Genomic DNA, 26252 nt, shown 5'->3' with positions numbered 1-26252 from the left:
TTTTGAAATATTTAATAATTAACTTCTAAAAGTCTTGTAAGGAGGAAAAAGCAGCCATGGTTGTCTCCTTTTATAGCAGCTTTGGTCTCTTTCCTTCAGTGGAAAAGCCAGTCACTGGTGGCTAGGATCCACTTACTGATGTGAGCAGAGCCTTCCAAGATCCCAGGTGACCCATCCCAGAGCTACTACATCAAGCTCCTAATACATCCTCAACATCCATTCAGTAGCTTCCCCTTGGAACATGAGGGATTAAAAGCTGACTTCCAGAGTAACACACAAACCTAGGAGTAAAGGAAACTCTTTGCTGTATAACTGGTGTCTTATGTGGAATCGCTATTTGGGTGGTACTTAACCTACATTTGACGTGTTCCAAATGCTCTGGCCCCTATAAAAAAAGTCAGACTGAGTCATACATAAGCAAGTTGAGGAGAAATTGGGAGCAGCTGGGGACCAGAACTGGTGGGGGGGGGTGGGGAGTAAACATCTGCTGGATGAGGAAACGGAGATGAGGGAGGGAATGGCCCTTGCTCAGGGCTTACAGCTCTGCTGCTGAGACTCAGCTGGGCCTCGTGTTCTCAGCTGGACTCCCTGTTGAGAGCTTGGGACCCCAGGCTGCCAAGGTGTTCCTTTTTATAAACAGATTTAACATCCTCAGGGGAGAAAACCGGAAAAACACTGAAACTGTTCACCCATTTCTTTCCCCAGTGGTGTTGCCTGATCACTACCTTTAAAATGAACAGAAACTAAACTCTTATGCCTTTTAGGGAACCACTTAATTTCAAGAGACTCAACTTGTTGAAGGAAATCAAAGAAAGTGGTTCTCTCTATTACTGTGAGTCACTGCTTTCAACCCTGTTGTGTCAAATCACCCTTTCTAAACGTCAGTGTCATTTTAAGCAGATGTGACTTCTCTCAGGTCACTTTTAGTTATTCAAGTTGGTACAAATTAATCTCATAAGGAATTCAAAGCTTTTCTCTCCTTCTCCAGAGTTGGCTTGGAGGGGTGTGTGTGTGTGTGTGTGTGTGTGTGTGTGTGTGTGTGTGTGGTGTGTGAGGACCTGGCTCCCAGAGCCTAGCTCCCTTATTGTGTGGGGGCTTACAAACAGGAGACGGAGGAGACGTGCTTCTGTGGCTATGGGAGTGGAGATGCCAATATCACACTGGCTTGTGTTTCATTCTGAAACTGGAGGCCTCTCTCAATTTCAGGACCACCAAGAAACCATATGGTGCCTGGGCTGATTAGAAATAGGTTGCCTCCAAGGAAAACTTTGGGAACTGGGAGCTGGAAATGTTTTATACCATATCTCGCCCTACCCCAAGACATCCGCAGGAAGAATGCAAGTTCTCCAAGTGAATTCCTCAAAGCCAAGGGCACTGTGAGGAGCAGACTGTTGGAAAGCAGGTGCTATATCCCTGTGCATGTTTCCGGGCTCACCTGCTGTGCAAGTACCCACAGGCCCCAGGATGTCCTCCCTGATTGAGTATAGCTTCCACTTTCGCCTTGCTTTTACTCTGAGATGAATCTGTTCTCCTCTATTAAAGACTGGTCAATGAATCCCAATGGATATTTGGTCAGTAACCGCATAAAGATTCTTTTCAGTGGTGAGGTAAGGAAAGAAGGAAAAGGGGAAATGTTGTTAATGTCTAAAGGTAAAAGAGGAGGCAACCCAAAGTATTCATTCACAGCCATTTTGTTCTCTCTGGCTGCAGGGAGGAAGGACGAGCAGAGGAGAAGGCAGGCAAGCTTGCTCTAAAGAACTTTTTTCTTTAAAGAAAAAGGTTCACATATAAGTTAACTTCTGGAGAAAGGGACCATGTCCACTCCTCACAGCCTCTTCTTGTAGTGATTCTGCCTGAGGCTGACCGGTGTTGGAGGCTCTTATTTATCAAGGAAACTGTGAGCATTCTACCCCAGAAGGATTGCTGTCCTTAAAGACAGCATCATCCACATCAAATGTCAAGTTTGGCTGGCTCTTTGGACCTGTTTGGGGACCTTCCATTTCATATAAGACTTGCCACATCTCAAACCTATTCAATTTTAGAGATTAAGCAGTTAAGGCTCCATTCCTTGTGGACTCTTCCCTCAAATTTTGTATTCAGTATCAAATATCTCTGGACAGAAATTGATTTAAGCTATATTCATCTTGCAATAATTCATGGACTACTTTGAGCACTAAATTCCATGTATTGATGCAATTTGGATATTTTTATGTTGCTGAGATGCTCAATAAATTAATGGGTTCTTTGCTCTAGAGATGTTTCCTGTTCACATCAATTGGAACTTACAGAACTGAAATCTGGTCACTCTAAATAGCACTTATATCTTGTACATGTAGAGGCTCCGCTTCCTTCAAACATTGAAAATAACATTTTGAGAGTAATGCAGGATATCCAGGGAGAGATTTTGTCTTTTTATAGGGTCAACAAGATGCCTGTCTTTTTGCCAGTTAAATCATGTATTTACTTTACTTTTTCCCCTTGGTTTAAGATTTCATGATATTAATTTCCCTTTCAAATGTGCATTCATTCTTTGTGTCTTGTGTCACTCACTCTCATTAATATTCTTCTCCCTTTAAAATATAGCAAAAGAAACAAAATATAAATGATGTTTAAATTGTATGGAGAAATCTGGTCTGCAATCCACAGAAGGAAGGATGAATAATCAATCATCTCCTCAGACAAGAAGCACTGAAATATTTATAACATGGGTAGGTCAAGGATAAGTGCACTTGAGGGTGATTGTACGTATGCAATTAGCAGAATGCACAGCCTAATGATGTATAGAACAAGTGACAGTTCCAAATAACATAGCCTCTCTAGCTAAATAGACATCTTCCAGGTGACTCTGAAAGATTCAGAATGTCTGTCATTAGCAGTTATCACTATGATGGCTTTAAACAATGGCTGGGTCCCTCTGTAGAAGTGAGTTGTTGGTTCATTCGATCCATCTGGATATGACTCAAGGATCCAATTTGCCATGAGAGAAAATTACGGGAGTCAAAAAATATAAAAGAGAAAATGTGTTAAAAATTCTAGGAACCTGCTCAGATATCCACCACTGGGATTCCTGACTTGCTAATGATGTGATGATATTGATAGATCATGGATCTTGGCACATTACCTCACCTCATCTTAACCCTTTGGATAGATGAGCAGAGGCAGCTTCTCTAGAGATACTGAGAATTAACTGGGGGAGCTGAATCTCTTTCCTGTATAGGGAATTGTGAAGCACAGACTCTCTCTAGTTTTCTCACCTGCAGCTCCCTGATTTCCTCTCAAACATTGTCAGCAAAGATCAAAATGTCCTTCTGCTAGTGCTGTTACCTCTGTTGCCACTAGAGACCCCTCAGGAAACCTTCCTCCTTCCCTGGAGAGGGGTCATAGGCCTTTAATATTCTTAGTTTGCCCAAGGTGTCTATTAATTTTTCTCTGTATCTTCTTATAGTTTGAATAATTTATGCTGGGCTTTTAGCTTTATATGCACCATCTCAGATTCTTTGGTCACATAAAGTTAAAATGCTTACATTTTCTACTCTCAATTAATAGATCTGGCTACTCGACTATAAAGCCCGTTCAGTTGTCCATGAGGAAGCATAAAGCAGTGAGACCCTAATATTTCTGCAGCCTGTTTGGCCACCTTCTTGCACTCTATGATGGATGCATATTGTGCCAGTTTAGCTAAGCTGGGACTACATTTTCCAGAATACTCTTTTATGCACAATTGGCTTGCATGGGAAGAGAAATGAAATGGCCATATTCCTTTATGCTCGGAGGGTCGTTGTGGGCACAGGATGCTATTGCTGCTCACACATGCTATTGCTGATCTGGGGGCTCCACTGCCAGACTCGGGACTGCAGCTGGGCCTACTGTGCCTCCAACACCTACCAAGTCTCCTCCATCTGCTTTTGTAACTCTAGAGGTAGGGGCACTCCTCTCCATGGGAGGGAAGCCACCAGCTTCTTCTGCAAGACACCTCCATCGTATAGGTTAAAGGTTTGTAGGTGAGTGAGAGTTCAATGTGAGGTCCCACCCATCCTCATGTCTCCCCCTCATTCTTACATGTTCCCTCCATCTGTGCTTCCCTTGTTTCAACCCATCTTTGCTTCCTGACTACTTGTCCTGCTGACTTCCATCTGCAGCACAGGAGGCAGAAGCAACAGCCTCACATAAACGGTTGTGAATATATCATTAGCTCCCATGATTGCATACAGTTAAATCCCTACTGCTTCTTGGAGAAAAATGATGGATACACCAGCTTTACTTGTTTGCGTACATTTTGTGAAATTTAGGAAGAAGGATTTAGGCTACAACTGTTAAGGTCAGGATTAACTGTCCCTTGGCCCCATCTGGATGGAAAACCCCCAAACACAATTATAAATATCTAGTTGGGTCAAACACCTGTGATTAGGACCAACAGTGCCATCGACTTTCAGCCTCATGCTCAGAGCAGCTTAAGATTTTTTGAGCAGCGTGGCTTTAGGTTCTTGAACATGAACAAGCCCAGAACGTTGGGTAGACAAGATATAACCTTTACCTTTGGGAGTGCCCTGCTGCTGGTCTTCCAGCAGACCTGGGCAGTTCAGGACACACTGAGGTACTCTTCATAGGCCATAAGTCACATTAAGAAGAAGCCTTCTCGGTAAAAGTAGTAATGTCCCTGGGGGGCCAAGGAGTAAGATCTATTTGACTCTTCTGCGTGGGTGAGACTGTTGATTTTAAAGGCTATATTTTTAATTGTAAGAGTAGTCCAGAAACCCTCCAAATACATTTTAGTAACATACATGATTATGCAGATGAGACCTGAAACACACTTTAAGAAGTTCTTCATATTGTTCCCAGTGCTGAACTTTCCTAATTTTTTTTTTTAATATGAGAGTTTCTTTTGGATCAAACTTAGATATACAGGTCATGACTTGTACAGGATCTTAAATAACCCCAAACCTAGACAAATAAGAGCACTTTCCAAACACAGCTGCTTGACAATGGAGATTGCCAATGTTCTTTCTGTGAGAAGGAAAATATATTTCCAGAAATCTGTTTTGCTTTCCTCCAAGGATGAAGACTTGTTTTTTTGTTTTTGTTTTGTTTTGTTTTTACTCTAAATATCCACCCTGGAAGTAATTTTCGGGCAATCTTTCTGCCTTGGCAAAATTATGCTGGATTCACCTTGCAAATACTTCAAGCAAATAGAGTCAAATCAGTCCAGACAGGTCTTCAAGCGATCAGCTGTACAATTCTACCAGGGAAAGGTCATAGAAATGGAAACCAACATGACCCAAGTAAAGGAGATTACATGTTTTGATGTTGTCTACCCCAATCAGATTTCTCTGTATGGATCTTTAGAGTCTTGAGTATCCCCAGGTCATGCCAGACTGAGATGCACATACTTGTAGGGCTGCCAGGACATTCATACATATTACTTATCTTTCACCCACCTGAGCCCATTGACAAGTTAGACATAGGTATCAGATAAAAATAAAAATTATAGGCTTTATTATTGAGAAAGTCTAAATTGGAGAACAGAGATTAGTTCTACAACAACAATAGGCAGTTTATCATACTGCACAGATGGACATGGGGTCCATAGGGTCAAAGTCTGTCCCAGTAGGCTTTCTGAATGGTCAGAAATGGATGAGTCAGGAGATCCCAAAGGAGAGGAGGGAGGAAGGGAAGAAGGGAGGAAGGGAGGGAGGAGACAGGGAGGGAGGGAGCTGAGAAAGCTCTTCCAAAATCACCTATCAGGGAAGTTACTCTTCCTCTCATGGGTAAAAGAGTAGGGCAGTTCCTGCATTTAGTTCCTGCTGCCCTTCCTGGTCTCTGCTGCTGTCTCCTGCCAGGACCAACAGTGGCTCTGGAGCTCTGGAGACTTCAAGGAACCAAGAGTGATCTTTGGCAAAGCAGTAAAGAGGTTTCATTAATTTTATCTTATAGTTTTTATGGCAGCATTTTGCTAACAATTTTACTCAAGCTAAATATTAATTATAAAATATTTATCAACATACCAAGGTAAATATTTTCTTTCCTAGCTTCCCTCCCCATCAAGGGATGGCTATGGAACACCATTTGAAATAATGACACATAAACAGAGGTTTCCTGAGATTTTTCTGTAGAATATTTTGATTTCCAGATTTTAAAAAATAATGGTGGTGTCTGGTAGTGTCTTCCCTTCCTATTCCCCTCCTCCTGCCTTGAATTAGAAATGATGGAGTTCCAGTCGTCTTGCAATCATGGGAAGTCAAAGATGAAGGCAAACTCTGGCACGTTAAGGATGGCACAGCAGATACTAAACCCTAGATGCCTTGTGGCACTGAACAATCATTATCCTAATTCTGGGTTTCTTGTTGTATGGGATGTCAAAAAGCAAAATTGAAGGACATGTGTATAAGACATCTTTAGATGGATTTTCTGATACTTGCAGATACTTGCAATCTGAACTGATACCAACCCTGGTTCCCCAAACAGCTTCAAGAGGGCCCTGCATGAAGCAATAAAGGATCAAGGAGGATGCTTATGCTTCCTGACCCCCAAACCCAGGCAGCCAGAAGATCCAAAGTAACACTGGAAGTCACAGAGATGAAACACACTGTGGCCCTCTCTGTCATCATCTCCCAACACCTTGCAGCAGAGCCTATATCTTCACTCTGAGCACTCCTCTCACTTCACTCCTATTTAGATTCCACTCACCGCCTACACAAGCCTAGGATTCACAACTTCATTGACAATAATCACAGAGTCCATTCTCCTGGCTCTCTTTTTAAACCTAAGTGTCAGTTAACATCATCCATCATCTACCATTTGAAAAAAAAAATATGGTGAGAATTGTGTTTTTAATAAAGATTCCATTTATAACAAGCTATTTTCCCACCAACTTCTCCAGCCTTTAGGCAATCAATTCCCTTCTCAGCAAATTCAATAACTCGTTATCATCTTCAGAACTAGATTTATATTGAGCAGAGACAGAAGCTGAATTGAAGAGACTCTCAATAGTAGGTCAATAAACAAATCACACTCATACCTCCTAGGTAGTGCATCCTCCAATCCCAGGGAGCTCTATCTTACATAATTTAGTTGTGTTGTATCTTAACAAAAGAAAGTGGAGGATGTAGAGAGAAAGAAAAACAACTACCATATCATAACTAATAGACCACTTCCCAAGTCAAACAAATTTGAAAAAGATTACAAGTCAAAGAAGGTAACTGGGTCCTTGCTTTGTTTTGATTAGATATATTAAGTAATATTTTTCTACCAAGAAATATTAACAAATTCAAGAAAACTGGAAGCAAGTATTTTTTGAATTACCGCTTTATTACTTCATTCTATAAAAGTAAAACATTCTATAAGTTGTCTGTATGCACATTGGGATGTTTCCTATCACTGTGTGGTTTCTATATACTTGGACAGCTCTGTGTGCCAGTGAGTCTTATTCTTGTCTGATTGTATCAATAAGGTTGCATGGAGCTGCAAGAAGCAGAAAATGTAACAGAGGATTCAAACCACAAGCACATTTTTGTGTTTAGTTATTAAGAAGTCTTGAGGCAGTCTGTCCTTGAGTTCCTTCAGTGACCTTTGATGCCACCAAGTATTAAGGATCTATCATTCCACCCTGCCCTCCTCCAAGCAACTAGGTGATTGATAATTGCCTTTTCTACGTTTTAGAACACTAGGAGAGGAGCAGGCTTAGAGGAAAAAAATCAAAAGTTCTATTCTCACATTGAGATTAGGTATCCAAGTGAAAATACTGAGTTGGCAGTTGGACATATCTGTTTTAAAGTTCACAGCAGAGATCTGGCGTCAAGTTTTAATTTTAGAACCATCAGTATGTAAAGCTTCAGCCTGCATGAGTTCACCAAGGTGAACAGACTTGGCTTGTATTCATCTTTGTATTCCTGTCTTAGGCTCTTCTTGTTCTGGTGACCTGTTCAGACCCTCCTCATTAGGTCACACGTCTTTGCCAGATAAGTTTGGGGTCCTTCGGAGCCCCATGATCAGAAATTGTTTCAATTGTTTCATATCAAATGTTGCCCAAAAGTCTAGTAATAGGAAGACTAAGAATTGGTCTGTAATTATGCCGTGGACCTTGGTAAACAACCAAATGCCTCAGGGAGATAAGATTTAAAAAAAAAAAAAAAAAAAAGCCATGTACAGCGATACCAGCAACCATCTCTCCCTGGATTATTTCATATTGACGTTGAAGGGATTTAGATCTATCTTTAATATAAGTAAGGACCCGTTGGCGGAGACCTGGACGTTCGACAGTTTGCTGTCATCCCTTGTTTGAGACATGTTCTAGCTGTCATACTTGGGTATTCCTGAGAGTGTCTGAAGGCTTAAGTGGATGATAAATGCAACATGTGAGGCACAGGGTCTAGGGCACTATAATCGCACAATGATGCTGGCGTAAGCTTTAGTCACTACTCTGGTGAGTCTCGCTTCATTTTTAGCTCTTATTTCAGGCTGTTGCTTAGCAGTTATTCCAAAGATAAGCACTGAGTTTTCTGGAAATGATTTAAAGTAATCACAACGTCTTAGAGCTGAAAGGAGTGTAGAAATTACTCCATTCTCTTCAGCTGGCAGATAAGAAAACAGAGATCCAACAAGACTGGAGGACTTCTCAAGGTCATTCACCATGCATGGTAGCAGTAGGTCCCAGACCAGAGTCTGGGTCTCCCAGAGCTGAGTCCTTTGGAGTTAATTACAGTAAATTTCATGAGTAGAAAACTGAACATTCCATGTCAGGGGATCTTTTTAAAATGAAGTTTATTCCTTTTAACCACCAAAACTTAATAACAATCATTATTACTTTTGATTAGAGCCTTCTGCTTTTGATTAAAATGCTTCTCCACAATGGAGTTATTCTAGTCTAGAGAACATGCAATCTTAACTTAAGCTCTTCATGTTACCTTAATTCTTTACCAGTTGCTTCATAATTTGAGAAGTTCCTTTGGCTTGCAAAGCAAATGAAAATTTCAGTTGATAATATTACAATATTGTCATGTTCATCACTTGGTATTTTCTGGAAGAACAGAAATCCGAGGAGTTAAAAACAGCAAAAAACATGATTCTTCACATAAGAGCATCCATGATTATAAGTATACATTTATATTATATGTATAGAATTATAGATCTTATTATGGAGTTTTCAGTGCATAATGCAGATCTGCAACTTATGAATAAATTAATTTTAAATGAATGTTACCCTTCCTTAAGTTCTTCAGAGTCTGCATGGAGCTCATATATATTTATTTATTGAAATAATTAGAATCTCTATAGTATTTTTCCATGCAGAAATTCTGAACATCACTTCATTAAACCTTCCCAAATCCTCCTATGAGAGATGACTAATCAGATATTATTATTCCTATTTTAAAAATGAGAAAACTAACATCCCAAAATGTTAAATATGCACAGAGGACCTATATGAACAGGAACAAAGTCCCTTTCTCCCCTCTCCTTCTCACCAGTCAATCTTTGAGTCTTATCCAGAAGTCCGAATTTAGCCTCTGTATTTTCAGCTGTTCCAGGAATAGACCCTGCCAGAAAAGAAAGCCTACTGATTCCTGGTGCTCACAAATCCACCCCCCGACTTTCCCATCACTAGTGACCACAGGCTCAGCCTTTGCCTGACTCTACGGTCATGTGGTCTCCGTTGCTACAACAACTGCAAATCCATCGCATTTCACTCTGGGGTAGCTCTTAAATTATCCATCACTTATGTTCTGTCCAATCTTGTGGGAACAATTGAACTGTGCATCTCTAGAGACTGAAGTAGCAAGAAGCATACTAGCAAAGGATTCCACATTTCCCTATCTAGATTTTGGTGCTCATGTGTGGTATGACATTCTATATGACTAGATGCTGGTCATATAGAATGTCATGAAGGAAGAGCTAACATCAGGGCAGTTACAAGGTGGTTGTTAGGACTAGAATCAAAGGTGGTAACATCTGTGAAGTGCTTAGCAAAGGGGTCTTGCTCAAAGAAAATGCTCACTAAATGTTAGAGGTTGTTACTAGTATTTGTAGGTTAGAATTTGGAAAGAATTAATAACCATAGTTACCATTTATCAAATTAGATTTAAATCTCATGATAAGTATACAAAGTGATTATCAGTCCCCCTATTCCAGAGCTGAGAAAGTGGCAGGAGTGGGATGACAAAGGTTTCCCTGATTTTGCCAAACTTGTTCATTCATTCACCAAATACTTACCAAGTCCCTGTGTACTCAGAACTGCAGCAGACACAGAGAACAAGATAGAACTGATCCCAGCCCTCATAGGATTTAGAGTATAGAGATGGGTACAGACAGGTGAAACCCATCTGTCACGAAGCCCTGAAGCCAGCCCCCAATTCTTGTCCTGCCTCCTGAACACAAACCTCTCAAATCCACCCTGCTGTTGGGGGGTGTGGCTCTGTGTGGTACAGCACTTGCCTGGCATGTGTGAAGCCCCAGGTAACATCCCCAACTCCACAAAAATAAACAAACAAACAAATCTGCCCTGTTAGGTCAAAGAAAAAAAAGGATATATTGCCGAAGAATGTATGAGGGGGATATTATAGGATATAGAATTTATTTTCCACAACATCTAATTCCTCTCCCCATAAACATCTGTGTCCTCCCCACCACAATACTTAATGTCTTCATCCCACCCTCCTCTATGCTCAGTTTCTTAGCCCAGGGACAGGTCCTGGGCCCAGGATCTCCTCTCAGGCCATTCATGTCTCTCCTTTATGCAGACCACTAAGCCTTGTATCTCAGGCATTAAAAAAAAAAAAAATTTCTATTAGCAAAATATCCCCTCTTAGGAGATGACTAGAAGATTATAAATAAGTCATTTTTCTTCTGGCTTCATAAGTAAACAGGCAGTTCTACTATGGTTTGATCCCCTGTGTTAGAGGACTACAAAGGAAGGACTTTGAAACTGGACTTAGGGCAACAGGGCAAGTGTCCAGGAAAAAGTGACATCGTTAGTGTGGTGGGTGTTATGGTCGCTTCCTCAGAACCCATTGTTCAACTCTTGGTAACTGTCCTAATTGGGTGGAGGAGGTGAGTGTGGGGGATACTAATACCTTCTACATAAACCCACATGCTTTAGGGGGAGATGATTCCACAGTTCAAGCCTAAGCTGATTAGTACAGTTTCACTCACTGGAGCATAGTTACTGGATCACGGTGATAGAGAACTTAAGCTGAGCCAGTGACACTGATGCTTTGGGGTGGTGGTGAGGGTGGGATCGGGGGGGAGTCTGGGAAAGAAACACATTTAATTGGCCATCAATCTGATCACCACGAGGACCACCAGCCTCAACAGGAAGGCTATGTTGCCCACAGAGTGAAGAACTAAAAAGAAACAGAACGCTGATAAGCTGTAGAGCTCAGTTATCTAAAGTGGTAGCTTCAGCTGTTACTTGCCATCCAACCCAACATAACAAAGAAACAAGGTCTGATCAATGAGTAGCCAGTAACCTTGAGAGAGGGGCAGGCAAGTACCAGATCTACCACCTACAGAAGTGCATTGAAACAAAGCAGTCTGATTTTCATGAAGTACTTGACAACTTCCATATACCCTTGACTACCAGTTAGATAACCTAATGAGAAAAGAGATCTGATTTACAGCTCCCCTCACCCGCATGCACACACACTCAGTTTCCATACTTAGAATGATTGGGAACTATATAATGTGATTCTTATAATAAAATAAAATAAAATAAATTTTAAAAGCTTCAAAAGTTTGTTAGAACGTTTAAGAGATGATTCAGATAAATAGAAAAATGGAATCAACTCCAATATGAAGAGACTTAATAATATTAAAATGCCTGTGTTAACAAATAGAATAGTATTTTAATTTTGTTAAATTCATAGATTTAATGTTGTTTTGATCTAAAAACCCAACAAGTATTTTTAATTCCACAAATGCATTTTAAAATATATGTGTGAAAATTGTGAGAAAACCATTAACAGAGAATGTAGAAAAGAAAAACAGTGAAAAGTTTCTATCAATATCAGACATTAAAACATACTGTACAACAGAATGAGGATTAAAATAATTCACTGACAAGATCACAGATTAGTGAAACCAAATGAAGGGACTTTAAAAACTCTAATAATTTACGAAGTATTTTTGTGAATGAAGTATAACTAATAAGTAAATTACATATGTATTTAAAATCTATGTCTCTATCTCAAAATACCTTTTTAAAATATAAGGAGGAAGGAAGGTGTGTATAGACACTTCTGGTTGGCAGATTCAGTGAGTGATCTTTCCTACCCCTCTTCTTCCTTCTGTTTTCTACTATAGAAACAGGAAGAGTCAAATTCTTTCCCAGCCACTATTGCAGCTAAGTGTGACCAAATGACACCTTTCTCAATAATAAGACCTCAGGGAAAATCTGCTGGTACATTTCTGAGAAAGTTTTTATTTTCCTGACAAGAGAGACCAATGTGGCTCTCATTGTCCTTCCTCTCTGCTTTGAACACAGTGATTCCACCATCTTGGAATTGTGAGGTAATAAGCAGGAGGGAAAGGCCAAGAGAATCTGAGTTTCCTGCACCAACCTCATAGAAACATGTGATGATCCAGCAACTACCAATACCCTCTGAATTTCTTGTAAAGTGAGAAGATTAAAAATCTATTTGCTTGAGCCATCTCACTTAGATTTTTGTTAGCCGGAGTCAAATACTCATGACTGATTCAAAGAATATTTGATAAGAGTTATTAGAATTAGTAATAGCAATTTTTTAAAAAGTAGCTGAGTACTCAGTATAGTCCAGATGGATTAACGAGTGAGTTATTATTATTATTATTATTATTATTATTATTATTATTATTAAGAAAGAACAGAACATAGAATAAAAGATTTAGCACATCTATGAGGAAAACCTTTCCTTTTCTTGAAACTTTTTGAGAAATTGTAAAGAAAGAAAACGAATGGTAAATACGTCTGAAGGTTTTAAACTTCTGTGCAATGAAAACCAGCAAAAAACAAGAAAAACTGCATGTGAAAAATCTATACAAATATAACAGATGATAGTCTCATAAATAAAATATAAAAGGAGCCTCTCAAATGTATTAGCTATATCTTATCACTGAGATAAATAAATGGTCAAAGAATATGACCAAGCAGTTCCCTCAAGGAGAAATAGAAACAGGAATTAGACACCTGAGAAAAATGTTCAGCCCTAGTAGTAATCAAAGAAATGCAAATTAAAGTAACCTTGAAATATCATTTGACACCTACTAAATTAACATTTTTTAAAATGATGAGCTGGCAAGGTGACAGCAATATTGGCGCACTCATTCATTTCAGTTGGCACTACAAATTAGCACCACCTTTGAGAAAGCAATATGGCAAGCACAGAGAAACATTTGTGCCCTTTGGCCCAATGATTCCAGTTCTTCCAATTAGCACTAAGGGGAGTAATTCAACAGAAGCAGAGACACACTCTGCACTGCTCTTCAGAGCCTCAGCAATTCAATTAAATCCAATTAACATATATTTTACACTTTCCACCTGCCAAGCAGAGGCAACTGGGAATCAGAAATTAATAAGACACTGTGTCTGACCTCATGGGGGCTCACAGCCTGGCAAAGGAGACAGGTAGACAAATAAATACATGACAAAATGGTATGGTAGGTCCTACAGTAGAAATATAGATGAAGTCAGAAGAGCTGGATTTTTATGATGGAGGTAAGTCAGGTAGGCAAGCAGAGAGCAGGCAGGGTTAAGGAAAGCTTGCTAAGGGAACAAGGTGACATTATAGGGAAGAAAGCAACAGAGTTAAAACACAGAACCACAAGTAGTTCACTACTGTGGGAATATAGATTGCAGGAGGAAGCTTATGGAAAAAAAATAAGATTTGTGGCAGAGTGCCCTTGTTTACCATCTATAATAGCAAAAAAAAAAAAAAGGAATCATGGTAAATGGTCAGCATTGGCGATGACTCTTTATGAATCGTAGTACACTGTGCACATTATTCCACCACAAGAATGAAAACTATGAAAAGATAACATATGCCAGCAGGATACCTGGGGGAAATTAGCTGGTCCTGTCCTGACAGCACTGAGCAACTTCCCCCAAACTCACGTTTCCCTTTTATATCCGCAAATTCACTCTATTGAAATGTAATTTACATAGTATAAAATTCATCCATCTAAAATGCATAAATCAGTGGTTTTAATACATTCACAAAATTGTACAACCATCCCCACGACCCAGTTTCAGAATGTTTTCGTTGTCCCAGAAAGAAACCTATTAGCATTCATTCCTCATTGCTCCCAGTCTTTAACAAACCGCAAATCTTCCTTCTGTCTACAGAATTGCCTACTTTTCCCCTTCCCCTTCCTAACCTCTGCTGTCCTCCTCAGGCCTGAGTGAGCGGGGGCAACACCCTATTTGATGCTCCGGACCCCTCTATTTGATGCTTCTGGCTGAACACAGCACCACTCCATAAAGATGCAGGGATTCTTGTTACACTCAAGAATCCACCTCACAGAATAAATGGCTTTCTTGGTGGGGCTCTCAAGGCCCCTGTCCCTCCCTGAGGTGAGGTGAATGCCATCTTAGCTACTGGCTCCCGCTCAACTCCTTGACATCTAGGGCCAAGGCAGCAGGACCAGTAGGGGAGGGTCAGGAAGCCTACCTTCCTTGGCTACAGCACGCAAAGGAAATCTGGTATTGCATTTAATTTTTCCACTAAGGAACTTGGAGAAGGCATTGTTAGTGTGATGGCCAGGTCTCTGGCTGCCCTCACCAGGCTCATTATCCTTCTTCCTCACCAGCCTTATCTCTGGCAGTACGCTGTTTTATTTCTTTCTCAAGGACATTGACTATAAAAGCTGTGGTTCTCTGTGGAAATGGACACAGACGATTTTCCTTGCAATTTGCGTTGGCTGTGTTTTCCTGACCAGCGAAGGTGAAATCTGGCTTTTTTATTTTGTGCACCGTGAAACATTCTCTTTGGTGGCCTGAGCTTACAGGAGCTTACTTTACTCTTCATGAACAAATTACAGTAAGGATTCACCTTGGCATATTTCCAAGTCCCTCAACACACAGCTAACGACGATGAGGATGAACCATAGCATTGTCCTGATAGTACAGACACAGAGAAAATTGATCAGGAGTCAGGATGTCTGAGTTTGGGTTTAACCTCTGGTTCTCAGTCCCTTCTGCAATAAACCAAAGGTTGGAATAGAAAGAAGTCACAATAGTTCCTTCCAGATTTAAATACTATGGTTTCCTAAATTAGCAAGGTGAGAACAGAGGTTATGTTTAGGAGATGTCTGATCTCAGGGTCCTGCTGAAAGGAAAGAAGACAAGAGATGAGAAAGGACAGAAGGAGAGAGAAGGAAAGGGCACAGGAGGGGATAAGAGGAGACGGGAAAGGGAGGAAGGGGACAGGAAAGGAGGGAACAGATGGACAGGAGAGGTGAGAAAGGGAATGGAGGGGAGGGCACATAAGTGAGAGAGGATAGGAGGAGAGAAGAGTGGCATATTAGTACAAGTTCATTGGAAAGAAGATGGGAATAGAATGAACATTTCTAATGTCTTACTAGATAGCAATTCACAAAACTATCTACGAGGTAGGTATCAGTAATGGCTTTAATGAGGAACAAGACATATCAGATTCTTCAGTGCCCTCCCCTGCAGGTTTAATGAGCCTTTTCCCTCTCCCTCAAGGGATTTGGATGCAGTTGTCTTTGAAACTGTTATTTGCCCAAAGTCTTCCAGTAGTCAATCATGGTGCTCGAGTGCAGACGCAGGCATACTGATGGTGCCCTTTCCACTCTAAGCCAGGAAAACACACACACAGAGACAAAAGGAAATGAAGGAGGATTTCAGAGTGGATACCTCTCCACCAGTGAATAAAAAATGGGCCAAGAAACCCCTTCAATGAAATCCATCCACTAAGAAGAAAGAAGAAAACTGAAGTTAAATAGAAGCTGTTCAGATCCATTGAACAGACTCTCAGAGATACCCCAGCCTAACAGACCTTTCCTGTGGTTAACAGTTGGTTCTCCTTCCATTCTGCCTTACTTTTTAATAGTGATGTAGATGTAGAAATAATACCTTACATTTTACAGTATAGTCACAATCTGTAAATTGATTTCACATTCATTATTCCTCTTGACTTTAATAATATTAATCATAATAAGAGCTCAAAGATTTTGGAGTCAGACTTCAGATTGATGGCCACCCCTGTCACTAAAGAGCTTTTTGTGACCTTTGATGGTTGTATTAACTATTCAGAGCCTCAGTCTTCTCTCTTACAACATGGGATTAATAAAAGTGTACACCTTCAGAGGGTTGCAGCGAGCATCCAAAGAGATAATGCTTGTTAAGCATTGCCCAGCATGTGCTAAGTGCTCAAGAAAGTTAACCAGTATTACATATGGAAATATATGTGGAGAGAGTTGACATGAAAAATTTTCTCTGATGCAGATGAAAATAATTTCTGTCCAATACAGCAGAGAAGAGTTTTTTTCTCCTGTTGGACATTGACCAGTTTTGTATCTAACTCATCAAACTTATATTTCTTTATCAAAACTTCATACACATAATTTCAAATGCTCTTTGGGCCAGCTTTAACATCTTAATATTTCCCTCAATAAACAAAATCTTTGACCTGTATTCATATTGAATTTGTCTAAGATGACTTTGCCCTTTTGAGAACTGAAACACATCAGATGGCTAATACAGGTAGACTGTCCCTTTTGCTTGAGGGACACTGAAACTTAACAGAGACTTTGCCCAGAACTAGGAGCAGAATTAAGTAATCCCAAATTCTAGTCCAATATCTGTTCCATCTTTTGCCTCTGCCCAAACAATACACACACACACACAAAAAAACCCAGTATAATAGCAATAAAGAATGTCATACAAAAGAACAGAAGGCAAATCTCCTCTGGCAGGCTCTAGCAGTTTCCAGCCATCACTCAATCATAGAGGAATGTGAGAAGCATCCTATGAAGCTGCGTCCCAAATGTTCTGCTTCTCTCAATGTGTTTTTCATCCTCTTAGAAGAAAAAGGGACACTTTTTCAAAACAAGCAATGGTCTAAAAGAGGGGTGGAGTGAGGAATCTGATCATTTACTAACTTGATGAAGAGGAACTCAAAAGTATTCTGTGCAAAATAATTTAGTCGATGTTGGTTAGTTAGATGGAGACAGTGTTGGATCTATCTTGGAATCTGAGCAGACCAGAGTGTCCAAAAACTTTATATTCTCTTTAATTTGCCTGAGAGGAAAGAAAGCCTTTGGAGTTGGGGAGTGATTAAGAGGGAGCTCTGTGTCAGGGCCTGAACTCACTGTTATGTTCTAGATGGGGAAAGTCACTAAAAGTAGCTCAGGGTCCTGGCGCCCAGTCCAAAGGCAGAAACAGCAAACCAAGATCTGAGCTCTGCCAAGCAATGGAGGTGGGTGTGAAACCAGGGTTAGTTTAAATTAACAGTGCTGAGTTAAGCGAAAGGAGCTACCTTTGCATTTATTACAACTGCAGGTTTATTTAAAAAAAAAAAAACAGAATCAGGTATGGTGATGCACACCTATGGTCCCAGCTACTCAGGAGGCTGAGGCAAGAGGATTATCCCAGCCCAGAAGTTGGACACCAGCCTGGGCACCATAGTGAGACCCCATTTCAAATAATAATAATAATAAAGAACAACAACAACAACATGAAGTAGGAAAAATTTCTTTGTATTAAAAAAAACTCCACCCACATTGCATTTTGGCACAGTTGCTCTTCATCTTTGAAATCCTTTCATCTGTAAATTTTCCTGGATTTCCTCCTGTCTCTCTAGCAGCTCCTTTTCAGTCTCCTTTGCTGATTGCTCATCCTCGATTCCTCAATGTGTAAATATTGGATTCACACATGGATCATTCATTTCTTGGCCCTATCTCTTCAACATGGCATCCATATGCTGATGCTTCCCAAATTTTACCTATAATCTCAGAACTAATACATCCAGCTACATAGGTAAAATGTCAACTTGGATGTCAGCAAACGACTTAAATTTAATATATTCAAAACAGAATGTTTCATTCTGTGCCCTCATTCCTCATCCTTGGTCCCCCAAATGTCAAATTTTATAGGGCCTTTGATTATGTCATTCTCTGGGTCTGGAGTACTCTTCCCTCAATCAACTGAGGGACAGCTTTTCTTAGTCATTCAGATCTCTGTTCAAAACACCATCTACTTCTAGAGCTATCCCTGACCCATCCCACCCCCAATTTGAAATGTCTCCTTCCTTCCTCAGCACCTACTAGCAGTCATTCCAGTGGTTATGAAGATAACTGGGAAGCTGATCCACAACCTCATATGTCACTACATGAAATTCTGTTGCTAAGTAATGAGCTTACTTAAGTAATGGCTTGCTCATTATTAATCTTTCCCCAACCTTACCCTCACACACAGATGTACCCTCTCCCCCAATAGGAAAGGAGACTCAAGGGAGCTGAGACTCATCTGTTTCAGTCACTGCTGTTTCTCCACCACTTAGACACTCGGAGAATTTTTATTGAGTACATACATGCATGCACGAATGCATCTCTGGGATCTGTTTTCCTATAAAACCTGAGGGCAATTATCACAAAAAGCATGCATGATAAATGGGAAGGAAGACCATAAGAATTGAGTCATGACCTTGAATTTCTAAATTGATTTGAAAAATAGTACATTCCATTGAGATGCTGGGGAGAGTTGGAGATTTGGAGATGTGCGGGGGGGGGGGGTGGATATTGTTAGCAAATAGATGAACACAGGGAATTAAACTGTTTAGTTTCCAGATTTTTGAGTTCCCAATAGTCCTGAAGTGTCCAGTGTCCAGAAAAACTTAGGGAGACTGACATAGAAGGATTATTATTATTTTTGTTTTGCCAAGTAAAGATATTATGGGGGAAATTTATCATTTACTGTCACATTAACATTATGTCATAAAATAAAGAACTTTTAGCTTTCAAAAAGTTGAAAAAACATTAACTTTCCCAGATTCTTTTTTTTTTTTAGATTGGATGAATTTGCTTTATGAAAACTCTTTATATTGAAATTATTTCTCTGGTTGTGCCATGGACCTTTAGAAATGTCAACCTGACATTGTGGGGAATCACTGACTTAGACACCTGACTCAAGATCAAAGAGCAGGGCTGGGGATGTGGCTCAGCGGTAGCGCGCTCGCCTGGCATGCCTGTGGCCAGGGTTCGATCCTCAGCACCACATACAAAGGTGTTGTGTCTGCCGATAACTAAAAAATAAAATATTAAAATTTAAAAAAAAAAGATCAAAGAGCAATCATTGTCAAGTTGTCCAAATCTTTACTTGTCAACATACTGTCTATGACAAATTAAAGCTGTCTGATACTCTCTTGTGGGGTACTTTAATATTTAGGTGAACTCAGAAACTTGGAATTGAAATGTTCCTTTGAATTTTTCTCATACATTAACCAATTATAAAACCAATTTTAGCATACAAAAAGATAAAATGTCTGAAATAAGTGTATGTGCATGAGAGAGAGAGAGAGAGAGAGAGAGAGAGAGAGAGAGATGCATTAAGGAAGAAACTAATGGATCAACAGTTTTAATATGTGAAAAAGATTAATTGTGCCTCCTAAAACTAATGACCAAGACATATGTCACATAGAACACCATGTATAATTTCTTTTTATTTTATTATGAATTGTTTATAAAATAAATATTTTTTAAAGATTAAGATAAAAAGGTACAAATAATAAGAAGCAACTGAAAAAAAATGTTTAGTCTACTAGAGAAACTGAGAAACAAAACCAAGCGAGGCAGATGACTTCAAGCATTATTCACACTTACTGCCGAACCAATTTATTCAGGAATAACACCCACATGAGAAGGCGAATATATTCTGAAAAATGGAAATGTGAATAATTTCCTTAGATGACTTACATCATTTGAAAAGAGGAAAATCTGCTCCCAGAGAATATGCAGAATGCAAATGACAGTGAAGAGAAACAAAATTTTAAAGGAAGAAGGGGAGAAAGATTCTGGGCCAAAGGGCATTAACCAGTCAGTACCTAAAAGAAGCAGGGGTGGCTGATCTATGTGTCACCATCTATTAGATGCCACTTTAAGAAGCTAATAACTTAGGGCCCCTGGGGGGGGGGACCCTGGGTGATTGAAGTCGGACATTAAGAGAGTAACAAAAAGGACTAAGTGTTTTGTCATTTCATTGAGGTATTGGCTCCTGGAGGGCAGTAAGTAGGGGCTGGATGTCTGGCTCAGAGATAAACAGCAGTAATAAGGGGAATCAGAATGGTCCAGGTTTGGAACACTAGCGGTGCAGGTGACATCCACATCCCCACTTGTTATGGTTTGGGTGTGAGGTGTCCCCCCAAAAGCTCATGTGTGAGACAATGCAAGAAGGTTCAGAGGAGAAATGATTGGGTTGTAAGAGTCTTGACCCAGTGGGTGAATTCGTCCCCTGATAGGGATCGACTGCACAGTAATTGAAGTGGTAGGGTGTGGCTGGAGGAGGTGGGCATTAGGGGCATGGCTTTGGGGTAAAAATTTGTAGGGGCAGGTGGAGAAGCCTCTCTGCTTCCTGATCATCATGTGAGCTGTTCCCTCAGCCATGATGTTCAGTCTCACCTCACGCCCTGAGATATGGAGTCTGCCTTCTGTGGGCTAAGACCCCTGAAACTGTGAGCCCTCAAATAAACTTTTCCTCCTCTACAGTTTGTTCTGATTAGATCCTTTAGTCGCAGCAGCGAAAAAGCTAACTAAAACTCCACTCAAATCAAAAAGCAAGAAAACTCCATTAGCAGCTCTCCTCCCTCTGCTCCACTCTGATGAGGGAAGGGAGTCAAATTTTCTCCCACACACTCCCTAAGCCGTGGAGGAATCTCCTGAGCTTCTGAACAGCAGTCAGGAAATGAGTTTGTTCAGTAAGTTGATACGATGAACACCAGTTCCTCTGAAGAGCTCTAAAGAAAGTAATACTAGGGAATAGAGTTGAGTTCCTCATATAACCTAGGTTATTCTTTGTTCTTATTTCTATTAGGTATATTTTTATTTTAAATTTATACTGTACAATATCTGTGATTTAGAGTCAGATTCAAAACCTAATCTTTGGATGCAACAAGCAGTCAAGTCTTTTCCTGTTACTCAGGACAAGCAAAAGAGACTAGTATCAAGCTCTCTTGACCAGAGAATTTCTGCCCAACACAATAACCCTGGAAGTAACTTGAACACAGAATGGCTTCAGATACTCTAGTTTCCCCTGGTTACAGCAATCAGAGCCTGGGTGGGTTAAATCCTGTGCATTATTGGAAATATATCCCCAAGCAGAAGAAAATAGGCATGATGACCCTGGTTGGCTTGAATTTCAATAAAAAGGTTACAGATACGCCAGACTTTGGTTCAAAACTCATCTCAGATGTTAGTCTTTTCACTCATAGGAAGAGACTGTGAAGAGGGAGAAAGACTGGGAGAGGAGATAGGAGACCTGAATTCAACACTGTCTATATCATTAACGGATTTGTGTGTTCTTCATGATCATGCCATGTCACTCAACTTCTCTGAATGTTCATTTCCTTATCTGGCTAATTAGGGTATTAATGATCAAGAAGTTCTTTTCTATTTCCAAAATATTATGATTCGATGTTCATAGCTAAATCTGTGTGATTGAACAGAAAGTTTGAATAGACAAATTGTCCAACAATAGACAGGTTATATAATTTAGCTGTTGAAAAGACTAAGATAACTAGGTTGAAAAATCACTGGCTGGTTGTTTCTACAACATTTACTGCTTACCAGCTTGATCATGAAATAGCCCTTTTGATTACTTAAAATTGCCTTTAAAAATACTGTAGATAAAACAGCTTTACAAAACAAGAATAGCCATATTTGAGAAAATGGATTCCATCACATACTCTAGCCTTATTTATGGATATCTCGAGACACATATCCCAAGATTATTTTGCGAATTCTGCTCTTTTAGTGTCTATAGCACAATCTTTTGTTGCTGCCTCCAAGACTCTTTTAGTTTGTTCTATTTACAACTCCTCTATCTCTGTCCATTCCTTAAATGTGACTTCCTTAACATTCCCTGTCTGACTTTTTCCTCTCTCCTGTACCTTCTCTCCTTGAATAATTCATCCTCATCCACAAAGATGTGTTAGTAAATATTTAACAGTGCTGGGGGGAGGGGATGATTTATGGTGTATGCTGTTTTCTATGGTGTAAATACTCTTAGTATGGCCAACATTAAGTTACCAGTCACTGATCCTTGAATTGGGAAGAAATGCACAAAAGTGGTCCTCACCAACCGCATGAGCCAGCTCTAGTGCTCCACTTTATCCATCACCTCTACTACCATCTACATGCTGATCTGCAGCTGATCCCTGTACCTTCTGTTGTTATAGACTTGTATCCATTTGAATGTTGCATATTGTGAATATAATCATGGATAAAATGAACACATGATCTTTCTAGGAACCATCTCTCTAAACCCAGTTTATCAGGGTGACTATGGTGTCATGAGCAAGCTATGCCAGCAACACAGACCAAACATGTTATCTTTTCTCAATGCCAGAATTTATTAAATAAGAATAAATTCACAGTCTATACCACTTTCAGTGGCGGTAGTTCAATAAATGGGTCACCGGATAGTCATAAACTGGGCAAACAGTTTTTTCTAAAAAATTCCAATCTTAAGTACTAATTCTATAACACTCAAGTCACACATCACACTTTATAAAATTATATATATATAATTTTATATATTATATTTATATATTCATATATTATATAAATATATAATATATATTTATATATTATATATTTCATATATATATATGAAAGAAAGGCTAAGAGAGGGTTAAGGCAGCCATAGGGGCTCAGGAGGCTGAACTGAGAGTAAAAGTAGAGCACAGATATGAGTGTATGAATGCAAAGAATCATTATAGGTGGTGACCAGGTAAGATTCCAAACCAGTCTAAGAAATTGTTCAGGGCACAGGGTTGTCAGGGTCCAGATGGATGGAAGTTTTAGAGTATCAGCTTGAGATGTCTGCTTGGAGAAGGCTGTATGTGAGCATGGTGGGCAAGAGAAATCATGCACTGCTAAAGCCTAAAGACAGAGATTTGGAGGTTCATCACTGTGGCAATCTTTCTGGGCAAGGCTTATGACAAGTAACCTGGTGATGAGGCCGGTGTGCTGCTGGGTCCAGTCTTGGGGTTCTCTTCCTTTTATGGGCCTCAAGTGAGGGGGGTGCTTCTTTCAGTGTCCTGGAGTGCTTGGTTTTTCTATGATATTGCTATGCCCTTGCATTCATGTGCTTCTGATTAATTCCATAAGTTCATAGGTGATCATTTTTTAAAAAACATTGTTTAGTTGTCAATGGATCTTTATTTATTTATATGTGGTGCTGAGAATCGAACCCTGTGCCTCACCCATGTCAGGCTAGTGCCCTACCACTAAGCCATGTTCCCAGCCCCCATAGGTGATCATTTTATTAGCACAATTAATGTATCAGTTTATGCCTTATAGCTGTGCTGGGAAGATGGCTGTTATTTACTTGCAGAATCTGTAGAGGCATTCTATCTCAGCAAAATAGAGTGACTGGTAGTAAACTACTACTTTATAAAGTGGAGTAACTAGGGATTAGGCATAATCCGAATACTACTCTTCTACTCATCATGGAGTAACTTAGAGCAGGACACAGTCTGTTCTCCCATAGGGACAACAATGAGTGCCCCAGCTTTTGGGAAATATACCAACTTTGAACTATTTTGTGATTGCATCTTTTGAGCAATGGAACTAGAGTACATGCTGGTGAGTAGGGATGGAGTTTTTCCCTGAAGAGAATGGATGTTTCTGCTGTCAATCATCCTCTGAAGTGGTTTCTCTTGGGACAAGGAATGGAAATAGGCATGCTTTGAACTGGAGAGGAGAAGATCAAGGGCCTGAGACCAGTTGAGTTGGATCTGAAGACACGAAGAAGCCTAGAGTCATTCCACTGTCCTCATAACTCCTGCTGTCACATGGAGGCAGTGAATGCCAACATCAGGTATCCAATCAAGCAACAATATGGAGGCTGAAAATTTAAGACCCAAAGTGGGCCCATTTCTGTACTGAGACAGCAACCATGGACCTGGTTAGGATTCAGAGGGCATATGCTATTTCCAAGGCTGGAATGGTGATCCATTGGCAGCAGTCACTCTAAAATCAGCTGATCCCACAGAGTGGTGAATCTCAGAAGGAAGATTCAAGGGTTTCAGCAGCAGCAGCAGCCCAGCAGCAAAGCAAGAATGTTAGAGGTGAAAATCCTAGGAACTTGATTTTTTTAGTGATGTTCTAACACTTCCAGAAACAACTGACAGCACACCAAGAAGTGTGGATTTCCAATAAGGAGTTCCAGTGCAGGCTCTGTACTGTGATAACTTGGGTATACCAAGGAAAAATAACTATATGTTGTAGTCACAAGCTCATGGGGCCGGGTATTCCCCTGGATCACACTTCTATTTATTTTTAAAAATCTAACCAGCCATCTAAGCCCCCAAACTAATACTCATACCTATATTCTCTGACTTTCCACGTACACTTAGTCACAAAGTCCTGCCAGTTCTATCTCCCAATTGAATCCATCTTTTCTCTTTATGCTCATAGCCTTTCCCTTAACTCAGGTCCTCACCCTATGTCACCCACATTCCTTAGAATCTCCCAACCAGTCCCTGTCCTGTTCTTTGCAATCAGCCTATCCACTGTAATCCTACAGAGTGATCTTCAATGAGAAACGTGCTGAAGTTACTCCTATGCTAAAAATTCTTCATGATAAAATCCAGACTCCTTAGAGTGTTGTGTAAGATCTTTCATGGTTGTCCTGTCAACTCCCTTTCTAGATTCATCTCACACTGCCCTCCTACATCCAATGCACTGTCATCTAGATATGGAAGAGCACTTCCGACATTTTTCCTACCTTCCTCCCAACCGTAATAATGTAGTTTTAAATTTCCATGCCTTTCTTTCATTACACTACTAATTTGTGGTTTTCCTTTCCCATATCTGGTTTTTCCTTCTCACCATCTTTCTCTACTCATTTCTTAAATGTTGGTTTTCTCCAAAGTTCAGTACTTAACCCACTTTTCTATCTTCCTGGGAAAAGGCACACATTCCTGGTGCTGCATCTCCTACCTAATACTGAATTCTCTTAAATCTTTGCTTCTTGATCAGACTGCTCTTTATAACACCCCCACAGAATATCACTTAGCTGTCTTAAACTCCAAAGCTGATGAGACTCCCACATCCACCTGCATTTTCCTTCCTATATACTCTGTCTCCATGGATGTCTCTGATTCGAAGTCACAGCAGTTATCTGTATCTGCCCAATAAATCAATCTCAAAACAGTGGCTTACTATGCAGCCATTTATTATTGCTCTATATAAGTCTTTAGAGTAACTGGGCATTTCTGCTGACCTGAGCCAGACTCATCCTCTCTTGGCTGGGCCTACATGTCTGGAGCCTCAGCTAGCACAACTAGGATGACTGGATGTATATTGTCTCTCGTTCTCCAACAGGCTAGCTTTGGTGCATTCACATGACAGATGGGCAAAGTCCCAAGAGAGAAAGCCACTCAAGGTCTCTTGAGTTCTAGGATCAGAATTAACACACTATATCACATACACTGCATTCTATTGGTCAGAAGTCACAAAGCCAGTCCAGGGTCAAGGGGTGAAGAAATATGGAAAATCTTCAAAGTCATATTCTAAGAAGTTTGAATACAGAGAGGATTGGAGAAGTGTGGTCACTGTTGCAATTTATTGCAGTCATAACCCTAGCAACCTCCACAACAATGATATGGTGGTGGTAGTGGTGGTGGTGGTGGTGATGATGGTGATGATAATGACAGCTAATGTTTACAGAGCGCACATATTCTGCCCAGAGCTAATGTCACAGAAAGGACAGATCCTGCATTGTGTTTAAAGTGAGTTATCATAGTAAACTTTTATTTTACTCTTATTGGTGTCTATTGAAGTTTCTTCCAGGCTTACAGACAGCTATATTCTCTTTTGGGGATTGTACAAAGAAAGAACAATCTTCTAGATTCATCTCACACTCCCCTCCTAAATCCAATGCACTGTCATCTAGATATGGAAGGGCACTTCTGACATTTTTCCTACCTTCCTTGAAGGCATCTCTTCCTCTTCTTGTAAGAATGTTAGTCCCTGTTAACCCCGTTTCTTTTTTAAAGCTCCTACCTCCAAACATAGTCACATGGGAAGTTAGAGACTCAACAAAT

General features: G+C 40.1%; 1 long non-coding RNA gene across 3 annotated transcripts in view; it reads right to left on the bottom strand.

Annotated features, from left to right (window-relative positions):
* Nucleotides 1–7284: 7284 nt before the first annotated feature.
* The window catches only part of LOC120884970 (uncharacterized), a 49794-nt gene continuing 30826 nt past the window's right edge, over nt 7285–26252 (bottom strand). For 2 of the 3 annotated variants that reach the window (XR_013428983.1, XR_013428982.1), the window contains exons 3-4: nt 9459–9530; nt 7285–9013 (exon numbers count right to left, since the gene is read on the bottom strand). This is a non-coding gene — a long non-coding RNA (uncharacterized LOC120884970). The remainder of the gene's footprint in view (nt 9014–9458; nt 9531–26252) is intronic. The other variant, XR_013428984.1, reaches the window with a different exon arrangement.

The sequence above is a fragment of the Ictidomys tridecemlineatus genome, chromosome 12, assembly GCF_052094955.1.
Source record: "Ictidomys tridecemlineatus isolate mIctTri1 chromosome 12, mIctTri1.hap1, whole genome shotgun sequence".
Lineage (NCBI taxonomy): Eukaryota > Metazoa > Chordata > Mammalia > Rodentia > Sciuridae > Ictidomys > Ictidomys tridecemlineatus.
The sequence above is the reverse complement of the archived record's forward strand: the minus strand, read 5'-3'. Positions and strand labels throughout refer to the sequence as shown.